The 13828-nt window shown below is 47.5% G+C and overlaps 1 pseudogene; it reads right to left on the reverse strand.

Moving 5' to 3' along the window:
- Positions 1 to 3689: 3689 nt before the first annotated feature.
- On the reverse strand, positions 3690 to 3865 carry LOC116356404 (uncharacterized; annotated as a pseudogene).
- Positions 3866 to 13828: the final 9963 nt, after the last annotated feature.

Genomic DNA, 13828 nt, shown 5'->3' on the forward strand with positions numbered 1-13828 from the left:
AAGACAACAACATAGCAAGGCAGAGACACCTGACAACACTACTACATAAAGAGAGACCTAAGACAACAACATAGCAAGGCAGAGACACCTGACAACACAACATGACAAAACACACATCACAACAGGAGAGACAACACAACACTACATAAAGAGAGACCTAAGACAACAACAACATAGCATGGCAGAGACACCTGACAACACAACATGACAAAACACACATCACAACAGGAGAGACAACACAACACTACATAAAGAGAGACCTAAGACAACAACAACATAGCATGGCAGAGACACCTGACAACACAACATGACAAAACACACATCACAACAGGAGAGACAACACAACACTACATAAAGAGAGACCTAAGACAACAACATAGCAAGGCAGAGACACCTGACAACACAACATGACAAAACACACATCACAACAGGAGAGACAACACAACACTACATAAAGAGAGACCTAAGACAACAACATAGCAAGGCAGCGACACCTGACAACACTACTACATAAAGAGAGACCTAAGACAACAACATAGCAAGGCAGAGACACCTGACAAAACAACATGACAAAACACACATCACAACAGGAGAGACAACACTACATAAAGAGAGACCTAAGACAACAACATAGCAAGGCAGAGACACCTGACAACACTACTACATAAAGAGAGACCTAAGACAACAACATAGCAAGGCAGAGACACCTGACAACACAACATGACAAAACACACATCACAACAGGAGAGAAAACACAACACTACATAAAGAGAGACCTAAGACAACAACATAGCAAGGCAGAGACACCTGACAACACTACTACATAAAGAGAGACCTAAGACAACAACATAGCAAGGCAGAGACAGCTGACAACACAACATGACAAAACACACATCACAACAGGAGAGACAACACAACACTACATAAAGAGAGACCTAAGACAACAACAACATAGCATGGCAGAGACACCTGACAACACAACATGACAAAACACACATCACAACAGGAGAGACAACACAACACTACATAAAGAGAGACCTAAGACAACAACATAGCAAGGCAGAGACACCTGACAACACAACATGACAAAACACACATCACAACAGGAGAGACAACACAACACTACATAAAGAGAGACCTAAGACAACAACATAGCAAGGCAGAGACACCTGACAACACTACTACATAAAGAGAGACCTAAGACAACAACATAGCAAGGCAGAGACACCTGACAACACAACATGACAAAACACACATCACAACAGGAGAGACAACACAACACTACATAAAGAGAGACCTAAGACAACAACATAGCAAGGCAGAGACACCTGACAACACTACTACATAAAGAGAGACCTAAGACAACAACATAGCAAGGCAGAGACACCTGACAACACAACATGACAAAACACACATCACAACAGGAGAGACAACACAACACTACATAAAGAGAGACCTAAGACAACAACAACATAGCATGGCAGAGACACCTGACAACACAACATGACAAAACACACATCACAACAGGAGAGACAACACAACACTACATAAAGAGAGACCTAAGACAACAACAACATAGCATGGCAGAGACACCTGACAACACAACATGACAAAACACACATCACAACAGGAGAGACAACACAACACTACATAAAGAGAGACCTAAGACAACAACATAGCAAGGCAGAGACACCTGACAACACAACATGACAAAACACACATCACAACAGGAGAGACAACACAACACTACATAAAGAGAGACCTAAGACAACAACATAGCAAGGCAGAGACACCTGACAACACTACTACATAAAGAGAGACCTAAGACAACAACATAGCAAGGCAGAGACACCTGACAACACAACATGACAAAACACACATCACAACAGGAGAGACAACACTACATAAAGAGAGACCTAAGACAACAACATAGCAAGGCAGAGACACCTGACAACACTACTACATAAAGAGAGACCTAAGACAACAACATAGCAAGGCAGAGACACCTGACAACACAACATGACAAAACACACATCACAACAGGAGAGACAACACAACACTACATAAAGAGAGACCTAAGACAACAACAACATAGCATGGCAGAGACACCTGACAACACAACATGACAAAACACACATCACAACAGGAGAGACAACACAACACTACATAAAGAGAGACCTAAGACAACAACATAGCAAGGCAGAGACACCTGACAACACAACATGACAAAACACACATCACAACAGGAGAGACAACACAACACTACATAAAGAGAGACCTAAGACAACAACATAGCAAGGCAGAGACACCTGACAACACTACTACATAAAGAGAGACCTAAGACAACAACATAGCAAGGCAGAGACACCTGACAACACAACATGACAAAACACACATCACAACAGGAGAGACAACACAACACTACATAAAGAGAGACCTAAGACAACAACATAGCAAGGCAGAGACACCTGACAACACTACTACATAAAGAGAGACCTAAGACAACAACATAGCAAGGCAGAGACAGCTGACAACACAACATGACAAAACACACATCACAACAGGAGAGACAACACAACACTACATAAAGAGAGACCTAAGACAACAACAACATAGCATGGCAGAGACACCTGACAACACAACATGACAAAACACACATCACAACAGGAGAGACAACACAACACTACATAAAGAGAGACCTAAGACAACAACATAGCAAGGCAGAGACACCTGACAACACAACATGACAAAACACACATCACAACAGGAGAGACAACACAACACTACATAAAGAGAGACCTAAGACAACAACATAGCAAGGCAGAGACACCTGACAACACTACTACATAAAGAGAGACCTAAGACAACAACATAGCAAGGCAGAGACACCTGACAACACAACATGACAAAACACACATCACAACAGGAGAGACAACACAACACTACATAAAGAGAGACCTAAGACAACAACATAGCAAGGCAGAGACACCTGACAACACTACTACATAAAGACAGACCTAAGACAACAACATAGCAAGGCAGAGACACCTGACAACAAAACATGACAAAACACACATCACAACAGGAGAGACAACACAACACTACATAAAGAGAGACCTAAGACAACAACAACATAGCATGGCAGAGACACCTGACAACACAACATGACAAAACACACATCACAACAGGAGAGACAACACAACACTACATAAAGAGAGACCTAAGACAACAACAACATAGCATGGCAGAGACACCTGACAACACAACATGACAAAACATCAGATAACGTTACCTGTATGAGTGACAGTCCATGTTTACCAGTACATGACTTAAGCACATTTCATAGTTTATACTGTATATTGTTATTGTGTATATATTTCCAATCATAACTACTTTTTTTAACGACTTTATTACTTAGCTATTCGTGTATATTATTGTTTAGGAGAGCTTGCAAGTAAGCATTTCACTGTAGTTTACACCCTGTATCCTGTGCATGCGACGAATTAACTTCGATTTTGATGAAACTCACCATTCATATCAGCTGTCGTGGTCAATAGAATAGTTGACTGACTTGACCACCACGATCTAGTTGTCATTGGCGTTAAGATGAACTACCTTAAATCTAATTATCCATCACGGTCCTGATAAATGAACACTAGAGAAGTATGTTACTTTTTCTTTACAACGGTAGGGGGTGCACCGTTCCTGGAGGTACTGCAATACCAGGTCGATGCGTGGAGTGGACGGAGCAAGCCCCTATTCCATCTCCCTATTCCAAAAATCTATGTAATATATGGTCCCCAGATAGGGGACGTATCAGATATTAAACTGATAAGAACAGATTTTCTTTTTTAGAAAAAAATATTTATTACCATCTATACCATTCATACTTTACAAAATCATAGTTCTCATTCATTCTTAATTAATTCTATTTACAAAAACACCAAACAAAAACAAACCTCAGGGGAGCATTGTCCCTCCCCGTCATACCTAACCAATACCTAACCCTTTCCCTATCTCCCCTTCCCTAATCTATCCCCTTACAAATCTCACTCTAACACTCCCAGCCCTAATCCCCCCTTCCACCTCTCCCGTGCCGCATGCTGCCCCCACTTCCTCTCCTCCCTCTTCAACCTCCCCCTCAAATCACCTTCCACCCTCCTCACTATCCCTTCCACCCCCCAATCTCTCCCTGTCTTGACTAAATTCTGCCTGGCTTCCCACAGTCCCCTTTTAAAGAGACTCATGAGAAGCCAGAGCAGAAACCTGTCCCTATCCGTTCCCCTCACTCTCCCTACGCCTCTCTCTAGCCTAGCCCGTCAACACAAAGTCACTCCTAACCACACCTAGCAACACCCGTGCCCTAGCCCAGACTAGTCCGGCAAAGGCACAGTCCCAGAAGGCATGGCGCACAGTCTCCTCCCTGCCACAAGCAGATCTTGGACAGGTGGGGGATCGCGACAAACTATGCCGGTACATGATGGAACGTACCGGCAAGCACTTGTGGAGGCTCAACCAATTCAGGTCCTTGAGCCTGTTGTCCAGGCCCCGCGCCCGCACTCCCTCCCAGACCACTGACGAGATGCCCGCTACAGGCGCAGGACTCCCTGCCTGCCTGACCTCCTCGTACAGGTGCCTGTGGTCTAAACCTACTCGGGCAACTTCAACCTCAGGGTGCGCACGCAGCCACTTGGCCGAATGGCCAAAGTGCCACGGCAGCTGTTCCGCCCGAGGACCCGCATTAGACCACACCATTACGCTTCTCGCCTGATACGAGAAGAACACCCGCAGGAGGTAACCGGACGGGTGTATAACCGGATGAGCAAGCTCCGTCAACAAGAAAGAAACAAAAATCGCGTCCAGCTTGAGGGGGAGATGTGGTACCCCGCTACCTCCCTCCCCGATGGGACAGAGCATGCGCGCCCTGGCGACCCACTCGTACCTGCCACCCCACATGAACTGAAACACAAGCCTCACTAGAGAACTTCTCAGACAAGCCGGCAATGGGTAGATGTATGCCAAATACAAAAGAGATGGCAATACATCCACCTTTAGGACCAGGACCTTACCTATAAAAGACAAAGACCTAGCCTTCCACATTGCTAGCTTCTTCTGTACCACTGCGATACCCATGTTCCAGTTCAGCGTCGCTGAGCCAGAGGTCTCAAAATGGACCCCGAGAATCCTCAGGGCCCCCTCACAGAGAGATAACCCCCCGGGCACATCCGTCCTACCGCGCCATCTTCCGAAATACTTAACGGAAGACTTTGCATGATTCAGAACTGCCCCCGACGCTTGGGTGAAATCCCCAATGATGGCAAGAGACCTTGTCAGGCATGAGTCCTTGCATAGCAGCAAGGAAGTGTCGTCGGCGTACTGCGTCATCTTAACACGCAGCCCACCGCTCCCAGGGATCAACAAGCCCTCCACCCCTGTGTCTGCCCTAATGGCAGCCCCCAGAGGCTCCATGTACAGAACGAAGAGGAGAGCCGAGAGTGGGCATCCCTGCCTGACCCCAGACGAGAGGTCAAAAACGTCACCTAAGTGACTATTTACACTAACTCGACACCCCCGCTCCGACATATAATGTACGGATCCATCCTATGAACTTCTCCCCAAATCCTAATCTACCTAACACCCTGAATAGAAAAGATCTATTCACGCGATCAAAGGCTTTCGCCTGATCTAGCGCTGCTACCATTAAAGGCAGCCCTCTATCTTCAACCCAAGCGATGGAATCCCTGATCAACTGTAGGTTCCATCTTATAGAGCGGCCCTCTACCCCGCACGTCTGATCCTCGTGGACGACGTAGGGAAGGGCTGTGCGCAACCGGTCTGCTAAAACCTTTGCAAGAATCTTGTAATCTACGCACAGCATGGTCAATGGCCGCCAGTTGCCAAGGTCAGTTGCTTCCCCCTTCTTATAAAGAAGTGACAGCACACCAACAGCCATTGATTCCCCCGGGACCCCCGTCTCAAGGATGGCCTTCAAGACTTCGAGAACCACTGGTCCAAGTATACCCCAAAACTTGAGGTAAAACTCAGCCGGCAGCCCATCCATCCCAGGCACCTTCCCTTTTCCCATCCTCCTAAGAGTGCTCTCAACCTCTTCTAGTGAGATCTGGGCCTCCATCACGTCTCTAATGTCCTCTGGCAACCGCCGGGACAAGTGTTCTAAAAACACATTTCCCTGCTCTACATCTATTTCCCTTTCCTTAAATAAACCTCGGAAATGATCAGTTGTCACCCTGACCATTTCCTCTGGTTTACTTACTATACTACCATTTTCTTCCCTAACGCCATGCATTACCTTCCTACTCTGCCTGGCCCTAACCGACTTAAAGAACATAGCGGAACAAGTCTCATTATGTTCTAGAAAGCCACTATGCGCACGCTCCAGGAAAGCTCGAGCCTTCTGCTCCTGCAGCTCCCTGAGCTGCGCCTTTAGGGCTGCGAATCTCTCCCAGTCAATCGACCCGCCGAGGTTGCCTGCCTCGTACTCGAGTTCAATTAACCTTTGGATACGATCCACCTCCCTCCTTTCCTCCCTTTTTTTGCTTCTACAATACCCTATTATAAAAGCCCTAATCCTCACCTTAACTAATTCCCACCACTCTAACACCCCCTCGCACATGGACCGGAGGCCGTCAAGCCTCCGAAAGAAACAAAAAAAATGCGTCAACGAAAGCCTGCTCCTCCAGTATATCCCGATCTAACTTCCAGTACCCCCTACCGAAGAGGCAGACTGGCGACCCTACCTGCAGGAACACCCCGTCGTGATCCGTAAAGAAAACAGGCAACAGCCACCCAGACAACTGACCCAAAGACCTGGATACAAAAATGTAGTCGAGCCTCCGTAGGAACGACCATTGCCGGAGTAGTGTTCAGGCCACCATCAACCAGACCATGGCAAGCCATTAGCCCAGTGATGGCGCCTGCACTGCTATCACCACCTACCCCTAAATCTATATTAAAATCCCCTCCTATCACCAAGTGCCTGTTTGTAACACACAGGGGCGCCAGACAGTCCACCATCTCCCTCCTGTCTGCCGCCACCTGTGGCCCATACACCCCAATTAACCTATAACTAGCTTCTCTATACCTAACATCTATCCCCAATACTCTACCCTGCATTATAACAAAAGTGCCCTTAACCTCTCTATTCCCACACAGAATCCCTACTCCTGTTGAGTGCACCCCTCCTATGCCCCAAAAAGATTCCCCTTATCCCACTCCCTCCTAAATCTACACACATCCCCACCATCCCTCAGGTGAACCTCCTGTAAAAAACAGAAATCAAACACACCCTCTAAATAAATAAATAACAAAAAAAATCCCTTAACCCCCTAACATTTAGACTAAAAAAGAAACAGAACTATTCATTTAATTTTTTACAACAAATAAAACCCCCAAAACCAAAGAAAAAACAGGAGACTCACCCGATGCTCCCCTGGTCCATCTCCACCGGCGGGGACGTCCTCTCCACTCCTGACGCCCCCCCGTCCTCCTCCATCTCTCCAACCCAGGATGCAGGCAGTGTGTTAGGCCGGGTGCCCTGCACCCTGGGTTTCTCACCACCACCCACCATCCCCCCCTCCCTGTTTGCCTCGGGGCCGTATGTAGGGGACCCCATCTCCTCACACAGGAGTTGGGATCCCTCTAGCACACCGCCCACAGACCCCTCACTGGAGTCATCCTCCACTAGGATGTAAGGGGCTGAGGCAAACAGGGAGGCCAATGTACCCCCCCCCACCAATCTCTTAGCCCCCCCTCCCCCTCCATCTCACTACCTGCCAAACTTCCCCTCTTCTTCCCCTTCTTTGGTGAAGGAGGTAGCGGGGAGACACAACGTCCCTTCCCCGCTAACTCCTCCACCAATTCCCTTGTCTCGTCCTCGAGGAAGCTTGGCAGGCTGTCCCCGCACTCCCCCCCCCACACCTCCCTCCGTCCGTCCCTGTCACCGTTCCCTCTTCCACTCCTTCTCGCACCACTGTCCCACTCTCCCTCTTCTCCGCTCCTTCCCGTTCTTCCGCCTTCTTTTTCTTCTCTCCTTCTTTTTCCTTCTTTCCATCTTCACTCCTCTTTCTTCTCGCCTCTTCCTTCTTCCCATCCTCTTCCCTTGCCGTCTTTTCCCCTGTGCCATCCGTACAATCCGCACGCGAATGTGACGAGCCGGGCTCGTCACATTCCTTAGCCTCGTGCTCTTCCGACCCACAAAAACGACATTTCTTGGAGCTGCACGAGGCCAGGATATGGCCGTATACAACGCCTGCAGAACGGGGGCTGACTGGCATAATACAACGTCCCCCTGTCAGCCCCCAGGGAGAACATCGCCTCTTCGGGGACTCCCTGAGTAACGCCTGGAACCCTCTTCTCCCGTTCCAGAAACCCAGGGAGTCCCTGAGGTACCTCGCTGAGGAGACATTGTCCATGTACCTCCCCAGAAAGGCCCTCACTTCTTCATCCTTCACGTGCGGATTGTACATGGTTACGGCCTGGCAAGTTGTTCCTTGCCAGGCTGGTCACCGTGTAATGGCACAGGGGTTTCGCTCCTTTTCCTTCTCTCACCTTCTTCATAACTTCATCGTGTTTAGAGAGAGAAAGATATAGCAGAGAGACAGCAGAGAGAGAGAGACAGCAGAGAGAGAGACAGCAGAGAGAGAGACAGCAGAGAGAGAAACAGCAGAGAGAAACAGCAGAGAGAGAGAGACAGCAGAGAGAGACACAGCAGAGAGAGACACAGCAGAGAGAGAGACAGCAGAGAGAGAGACAGCAGAGAGAGAAACAGCAGAGAGAGAGACAGCAGAGAGGAAACTGATGGAAAGTGGTGTTGGGGGTAAAACATACGACATTATAAAATCCATGTACACAAACAACAAGTGTGCGGTTAAAATTGGCAAAAAACACACACATTTCTTCACACAGGGTCGTGGAGTTAGACAGGGATGCAGCTTAAGCCCCACCCTCTTCAACATATATTTCAACGAATTGGCGCGGGCACTAGAAAAGTCTGCAGCACCCGGCCTCCCCCTGCTAGAATCCGAAGTCAAATGTCTGCTGTTTGCTGATGATCTGGTGCTTCTGTCACCAACCAAGGAGGGCCTACAGCAGCACCTAGATCTTATGCACAGATTCTGTCAGACCTGGGCCCTGACAGTAAATCTCAGTAAGACCAAAATAATGGTGTTCCAAAAAAGGTCCAGTCACCAGGACCACAAATACAAATTCCATCTAGACACTGTTGCCCTAGAGCACACAAAAAACTATACATACCTTGGCCTAAACATCAGCACCACAGGTAACTTCCACAAAGCTGTGAACGATCTGAGAGCAAGGCAAGAAGGCCATTCTATGCCATCAAAAGAAACATAAATTTCAACATACCAATTAGGATTTGGCTAAAAATACTTGAATCAGTCATAGAGCCCATTGCCCTTTATGGTTGTGAGGTCTGGGGTCCGCTCACCAACCAAGACTTCACAAAATGGGACAAACACCAAATTGAGACTCTGCACGCAAAATTCTGCAAAAATATCCTCTGTGTACAACGTAGAACACCAAATAATGCATGCAGAGCAGAATTAGGCCGATACCCACTAATTATCAAAATCCAGAAAAGAGCTGTTAAATTCTACAACCACCTAAAAGGAAGCGATTCACAAACCTTCCATAACAAAGCCATCACCTACAGAGAGATGAACCTGGAGAAGAGTCCCCTAAGCAAGCTGGTCCTGGGGCTCTGTTCACAAACACAAACACACACTACAGAGCCCCAGGACAGCAGCACAATTAGACCCAACCAAATCATGAGAAAACAAAAAGATAACTACTTAACACATTGGAAAGAATTAACAAAAAAACAGAGCAAACTAGAATGCTATTTGGTCCTACACAGAGAGTACACAGCGGCAGAATACCTGACCACTGTGACTGACCCAAAATTAAGGAAAGCCTTGACTATGTACAGACTCAGTGAGCATAGCCTTGCTATTGAGAAAGGCCGCCGTATGCAGACATGGCTCTCAAGAGAAGACAGGCTATGTGCTCACTGCCCACAAAATGAGGTGGAAACTGAGCTGCACTTCCTAACCCCCTGCCCAATGTATGACCATATTAGAGAGACATATTTCCCTCAGATTACACAGATCCACAAAGAATTCGAAAACCAATCCAATTTTGAAAAACTCCCATATCTACTGGGTGAAATTCCACAGTGTGCCATCACAGCAGCAAGATTTGTGACCTGTTGCCACGAGAAAAGGGCAACCAGTGAAGAACAAACACCATTGTAAATACAACCCATATTTATGCTTATTTATTTTATCTTGTGTCCTTTAACCATTTGTACATTGTTAAAACACTGTATATATATATATAATATGACATTTGTAATGTCTTTACTGTTTTGAAACTTCTGTATGTGTAATGTTTACTGTTAATTTTAGTTGTTTTTCACTTTATATATTCACTTTGTATGTTGTCTACCTCACTTGCTTTGGCAATGTTAACACATGTTTCCCATGCCAATAAAGCACTTGAATTGAATTGAATTGAGACAGCAGAGAGAGAGAGACAGCAGAGGGAGAGACAGCAGAGAGAGAGACAGCAGAGAGAGAGACAGCAGAGAGAGACAGCAGAGAGAGAGACAGCAGAGAGAGACAGCAGAGAGAGAGAGAGCAGAGAGAGAAACAGCAGAGAGAGAGACAGCAGAGAGAGAAACAGCAGAAAGAGACAGCAGAGAGAGAAACAGCAGAGAGAAACAGCAGAGAGAGAGAGACAGCAGAGAGAGAGACAGCAGAGAGAGTGACAGCAGAGAGAGAGACAGCAGAGAGAGACAGCAGAGAGAGAGACAGCAGAGAGAGTGACAGCAGAGAGAGAGACAGCAGAGAGAGACAGCAGAGAGAGAGAGACAGCAGAGAGAGAGACAACAGAGAGAGAGACAGCAGAGAGAAACAGCAGAGAGAGAGACAGCAGAGAGAGAGACAACAGAGAGAGACAGCAGAAAAAGACAACAGAGAGAGAGACAGCAGAGAGAGAGACAGCAGAAAGAGAGACAGCAGAAAGAGACAGCAGAGAGAGAAACAGCAGAAAGAGACAGCAGAGAGAGAAACAGCAGAAAGAGAAACAGCAGAGAGAGAGACATTAGAGAGAGAGACAGCAGAGAGAGAGACAGCAGAGAGAGAGACAGCAGAGAGAGACAGCAGAGAGAGAAACAGCATAGAGAGAGACAGCAGAGAGAGAGAAACAGCAGAGAGAGAGAGCAGAGAGCAAGAGACAGCAGAAAGAGAGACAGCAGAAAGAGAGACAGCAGAGAGAGAAACAGCAGAGAGAGAAACAGCAGAGAGAGAGACAGCAGAGAGAGAGACAGCAGAGAGAGAGACAGCAGAGAGAGAGACAGCAGAGAGAGACAGCAGAGAGAGAAACAGCAGAGAGAGAGACAGCAGAGAGAGAAACAGCAGAGAGAGAGACAGCAGAGAGAGAGAGACAGCAGAAAGAGAGACAGCAGAAAGAGAGACAGCAGAGAGAGAAACAGCAGAGAGAGAAACAGCAGAGAGAGAAACAGCAGAGAGAGAGACAGCAGAGAGAGAGACAGCAGAGAGAGACAGCAGAGGGAGAAACAGCAGAGAGAGAGACAGCAGAGAGAGAGACAGCAGAGAGAGAAACAGCAGAGAGAGAAACAGCAGAGAGAGAGACAGCAGAGAGAGAGACAGCAGAGAGAGAGACAGCAGAGAGAGAAACAGCAGAGAGAGAGACAGCAGAGAGAGAGACAGCAGAGAGAGAAACAGCAGAGAGAGAAACAGCAGAGAGAGACAGCAGAGAGAGAGACAGCAGAGAGAGAGACAGCAGAGAGAGAGACAGCAGAGAGAGAGACAGCAGAGAGAGAAACAGCAGAGAGAAACAGCAGAGAGAGAAACAGCAGAGAGAGAGACAGCAGAGAGAGAAACAGCAGAGAGAGAGACAGCAGAGAGAGAAACAGCAGAGAGAAACAGCAGAGAGAGAGACAGCAGAGACTTCACTTTATATATTATCTACCTCACTTGCTTCTGCAATGTTAACACATGTTTCCCATGCCAATAAAGCCCTTGAATTGAATTGAATTGAGACAGCAGAGAGAGAGACAGCAGAGGGAGAGACAGCAGAGAGAGAGACAGCAGAGAGAGAGACAGCAGAGAGAGACAGCAGAGAGAGAGACAGCAGAGAGAGACAGCAGAGAGAGAGAGAGCAGAGAGAGAAACAGCAGAGAGAGAGACAGCAGAGAGAGAAACAGCAGAAAGAGACAGCAGAGAGAGAAACAGCAGAGAGAAACAGCAGAGAGAGAGACAGCAGAGAGAGAGACAGCAGAGAGAGTGACAGCAGAGAGAGAGACAGCAGAGAGAGACAGCAGAGAGAGAGACAGCAGAGAGAGTGACAGCAGAGAGAGAGACAGCAGAGAGAGACAGCAGAGAGAGAGAGACAGCAGAGAGAGAGACAACAGAGAGAGAGACAGCAGAGAGAAACAGCAGAGAGAGAGACAGCAGAGAGAGAGACAACAGAGAGAGACAGCAGAAAGAGACAACAGAGAGAGAGACAGCAGAGAGAGAGACAAGCAGAGAGAGAGAGACAGCAGAGAGAGAAACAGCAGAGAGAGAGACATTAGAGAGAGAGACAGCAGAGAGAGAGACAGCAGAGAGAGAGACAGCAGAAAGAGAGACAGCAGAAAGAGACAGCAGAGAGAGAAACAGCAGAAAGAGACAGCAGAGAGAGAAACAGCAGAAAGAGAAACAGCAGAGAGAGAGACATTAGAGAGAGAGACAGCAGAGAGAGAGACAGCAGAGAGAGAGACAGCAGAGAGAGACAGCAGAGAGAGAAACAGCAGAGAGAGAGACAGCAGAGAGAGAGAAACAGCAGAGAGAGAGAGCAGAGAGCAAGAGACAGCAGAAAGAGAGACAGCAGAAAGAGAGACAGCAGAGAGAGAAACAGCAGAGAGAGAAACAGCAGAGAGAGAGACAGCAGAGAGAGAGACAGCAGAGAGAGAGACAGCAGAGAGAGAGACAGCAGAGAGAGACAGCAGAGAGAGAAAACAGCAGAGAGAGAGACAGCAGAGAGGAGAAACAGCAGAGAGAGAGACAGCAGAGAGAGAGAGACAGCAGAAAGAGAGACAGCAGAAAGAGAGACAGCAGAGAGAGAAACAGCAGAGAGAGAAACAGCAGAGAGAGACAGCAGAGAGAGAGACAGCAGAGAGAGAGAGACAGCAGAGAAAACAGCAGAGAGAGAAACAGCAGAGAGAGAAACAGCAGAGAGAGAGACAAGCAGAGAGAGAGACAGCAGAGAGAGACAGCAGAGGGAGAAACAGCAGAGAGAGAGACAGCAGAGAGAGAGACAGCAGAGAGAGAAACAGCAGAGAGAGAGAGAGACAGCAGAGAGAGAGACAGCAGAGAGAGAGACAGCAGAGAGAGAAACAGCAGAGAGAGAGACAGCAGAGAGAGAAACAGCAGAGAGAGAAACAGCAGAGAGAGACAGCAGAGAGAGACAGCAGAGAGAGAGACAGCAGAGAGAGAGACAGCAGAGAGAGACAGCAGAGAGAGAGAGACAGCAGAGAGAGAGACAACAGAGAGAGAGACAGCAGAGAGAAACAGCAGAGAGAGAGACAGCAGAGAGAGAGACAACAGAGAGAGACAGCAGAAAGAGACAACAGAGAGAGAGACAGCAGAGAGAGAGACAGCAGAGAGAGAGAGACAGCAGAGAGAGAAACAGCAGAGAGAGAGACATTAGAGAGAGAGACAGCAGAGAGAGAGACAGCAGAGAGAGAGACAGCAGAAAGAGAGACAGCAGAAAGAGACAGCAGAGA

This window comes from Oncorhynchus kisutch, linkage group LG22 (genome assembly GCF_002021735.2).
Source record: "Oncorhynchus kisutch isolate 150728-3 linkage group LG22, Okis_V2, whole genome shotgun sequence".
NCBI lineage: Eukaryota > Metazoa > Chordata > Actinopteri > Salmoniformes > Salmonidae > Oncorhynchus > Oncorhynchus kisutch.